The sequence below is a fragment of the Petaurus breviceps genome, unplaced genomic scaffold, assembly GCF_028583685.1.
Source record: "Petaurus breviceps papuanus isolate PSGF00001 unplaced genomic scaffold, PetGlider_PUasm1.0 208, whole genome shotgun sequence".
NCBI lineage: Eukaryota > Metazoa > Chordata > Mammalia > Diprotodontia > Petauridae > Petaurus > Petaurus breviceps.
In genome coordinates this window covers 28,471,387-28,475,288 of record NW_027185852.1, presented here as the reverse complement: position 1 = coordinate 28,475,288, position 3,902 = coordinate 28,471,387, and positions in this window count along the sequence as shown.

The window sequence follows — 3,902 nt, the reverse complement described above, 5'->3', positions numbered from 1 at the left end:
ATAGATAGATAGATAGATAGATAGATAGATAGATAGATAGATAGATAGATAATATTTATTGAGTTCTTACCAGGGACTAAGTCCTGTGCATGATATTGTTCTTTTGGATCTGCTTTGTTGTTTCTGTATCAGTTCATATGAATCTTCCCATGCACCTCTGAATTCTCAACACTTATCATTTCTTACTGTACTGTAACCCCTGTCCTAAAGTCCATTGGCATGGGATGCTTTCTTTATTGGTGGAGGTGAATACTCTGCTCTGTCTGAAGGGCAGGGAGAAGTTAGCAAGAGCTTCAGTTCTTGTTCAGGCTTCTTCAGGACTCTTCAAGTCATTTCAGGTGTTTCTGGCTTCCAACTTCAAGAAGCAAGATGGAAGAAGACTTCAGGTTGCTGAAGGAAAAGACTCAGTGAAGAGATGAGAGGAGCCAGCAGTCTTTACCATGTTCCTGTATGCTTGCTGTACTAGAGACTTCAGGGAGTTTTCCCTTGGGGTGAAACCTTGATATGAGTTACCTTGATCCCAATGGGAGCACTCCTTCACTCTATATTATCTGATATATATTCTCTTCTCTATACCTTCTCTGATTTCTCTTTTGCTACAATCTAGATAAATCTGTTTCTTTTTTATTCACTATGTATGTTTTCATTGTGGAAATGGTATTAGATGGGATAGGGTCAAGCCTTGGATATAGAACTTGGGGGTCCTGCTTCCCAACCAATAATGAAAAAGATCAATCAGAAGTTAGAGTGTACCAGATTGTATCCCCTAGACTAATAATAAGGGAGCAGATATACATAATTCTAGCCTGGTACTCCATCTCTCTCTTTTTTTTCCTTTAAAACTTTTTAAAATTTTCATTTCCAAATTCTTTCCTTCCAGTCACTCTCCCGCCCATTGTGCATATCAAGTCATGCACCACCTATTTCCATACTAGCTGTATTGCAGGAAAATCCCCCAAGAAAAATAAAGTAAAAGAAGATATGCTTCACTTTACATTCAGAGGCTCATCAGTTCTCTCTGTAGAGGTAGACAGCACTTTTCATCATGAGTCCTTTGAAATTGTTGTGGATCATTTTACTGATCAGTGTAGCCAAGTCTTTCATAGCTGATCATCATTGCAACATTGTTGTTACTATGCACAATGTTCTTCTAGTTCTGCTCACTTCTTTGTGTTAGCTCATATAAATCTTCCCAGGGTTTTCTATGACCATCTTACTTTGTTTTTTAAAAAAAATATTTATAGGATTTTTTTAAAAATTGAGTTCCAGGGGCAGCCAGGTGGCTCAGCGAGTAAGAGCACCGGCTCCAGTGTCGGGATGACCTGGATCAAATCCGGGCTCAGATACTCAGCACCACACCCAGAAATAATAACTGGCCATGTAACCTTGAGCAAGTTACTTAACCCCAATTGCTTTAAAAAAAATTTGAGTTCCAAATTCTCTGCCTGCCTTTCATGCCTCCCTCACCCACTTCGAAGGCAAGCAAAATGATACAAATTATACATGTAAAATCATGCAAAACATATTCATATATTAACCATATCATTAAAAAAGCAAAACATTTTACTTCAGTTTGCCCTAAGAGTTAGTTCATCAATTCTCTTTATGAAGGTGATAGAATTTTCTCGTCATGAATCCTTTGGATTTGTCTTGCATTATTGTATTGAACAGAGTAGTCAAGTCTTTCACAATTGCTCATCATTGCAGCATCGCTATTACAGTGCACAATGATCTCCCTGTTCTCACTTCATTTTGTGTCAGTTCATATATGTCTTGCTATTTTTTTCCCTGAAAATCCCCCACCCCCGTCATTTCTTACAGCACAACACTAGTCCATCACAATCATTCCCCAATTGATGAGCAGCCCCTCAATGTCTAATTCTTTGACTCCACACACACAAAAAAATTTCTATAAATTCTTTTTACATATAGGACCTTTCCTTTTTCTTTGATCTCTTTGAGTTATAGACGTAGTAGTTATATTTCTATTCATCTCTGGCATTTTTTTTTTATCAGGAATGTTTGAAAGTCCTCTATTTCATTAACCATTAATTTCCCCCCTGAAGGATCATACTTAATTTTGCTACATACGTTATTCTTGTTAATCCTACGTCCTTTGCCTTCTGGACCATCATATTCTAAGCCCTTTCTCTGCTCCTTTAGAGAAGCTGCAAAGTCTTATGTGATCCTGACTGTGTCTCCACAATGTTTGAATTATTTCTTTTTAGACACTTGCAGAATTTTCTTCTTGACCTGGGAGCTCTGGAATTTGGCCATAATATTCCTGGGATTTTTCATTTTGGGATCTCTTTCAGGAAGTGATCAGTGAATTCCTTCAATTTCCTCTGATTCTACAATAACAAGGCAGTTTTTCTTGATGATTTTTTGAAGTGTAATGTTTGGACTCATCTTTTTTTTTATTATGGTTTTCAGGTAGTCCAGTAATTCTTAAATTACTCTCCTCTATCTGTTTTCCAAAACAGTCATTTTTCAAATTAGATATTTCACATTTTCTTCTATTTTTTCCATTTTGACTTCATTTTATTGTTTCTTGAAGTCTCCTGCAGTTATTAGCTTCTACTTGCCCAATTTTGATTTTTATAGAATTCTTTCCTTCAGCTAATTTTTGTACCTCTTTTATCACTAGACTAATTCTATTTTAAGGTGCTTTTCCTTCAGTGTTTTTTGGCATCTCTTGTATCATGCTATTAATTCTCACATTACTCTCATTTCTTTTCCCAAATTTTCCTTTACCACTCTTACCTCTTTATTTAATTTTTCTAGGAATTATTGCTGGATTTGGGTCCGCTTAACTTTTTCTTTGAGGCTTTGCTTCTATAGTCTTTGACATTGTTTCCTTCCTCTAAGTTTATGTCTTGGTCTTCCCTGCAACCTTTGTAACTTTTATAGTAGTTATTTTTTTGTTCTTTACTCATTTTTCCAGCCTATTTCTTGACTTTGAATTTTATGTTAAAGTTGGGCTTTGTTCACCTGGAGGTGGGGAGGCACTATCTCAACTTCAGGTTTTTTCATGCTACTGTTTTCATAACTAATTCTGAGGATCTTTAAATTTTAAGTGGTTCTAAGGTGGTGTGATCCAGGGAAAAGTGTGGTCATGGTTTTCTTGGGTTCGCATCTTGGTCTTTACCTAGGGGCCCCTCCTCTCCTGAAATGGCAAGTGTTAGCACTCCTCTTGGACCTAGAACTATGACCAGGTTCCATCTTCTCATGTTACCATAAGCACAAGTGCTCCTCTTTGCCTTGGAATTGTGACCAGGTCCCCTGCTCCTTTGTGACTAACCACAGCTGCTCCTCTTTGCTCTGCAGCTGTGACACAGAACTGCATACGAACGTTAGAGTTGCCAATCGATGCCAACTGCACCTAATGCCAGCAAAGGGTGCTCTATCAACTCTATAATCAGTTGTCTGACCCTTTTACTGTCTCTGGATTGAGAACTGCTGAAGCTGCTGTTGTCACCTCCCTCTGTCACAGACTCTCCCAAGGATCACTGTTGCTATTATTGCAGTCTGAGCTAAATCCTAGCCCAGTACCTCTCTTGTTGACCTTCTGTCAACATTACAACATTGCCATGTCTCACTTTGACCTTTTGTTGGTTCTGTGGCTCCAACATTTGATTTTAAGAGTTATTTTAAAATTGTTTGAAAGGGGATGTTGCAAAAGTTCAACTAGGTCCTACCCTATACTCTGCCATCTTGACTCCACTCCATGTCTTTATGACTTCTTACAACAAAGTAGTATTCCATAACAATGATATTCCACAACTTTTTTCAGTCATTCCTGAATTGATAGTATTACCTCATTTTCCAATTCTTTGATATCACAAAAAGAACTACTATAAATATTTTTGTACAAATAAGTTCCTCTCCCCTCTACCCCCCCC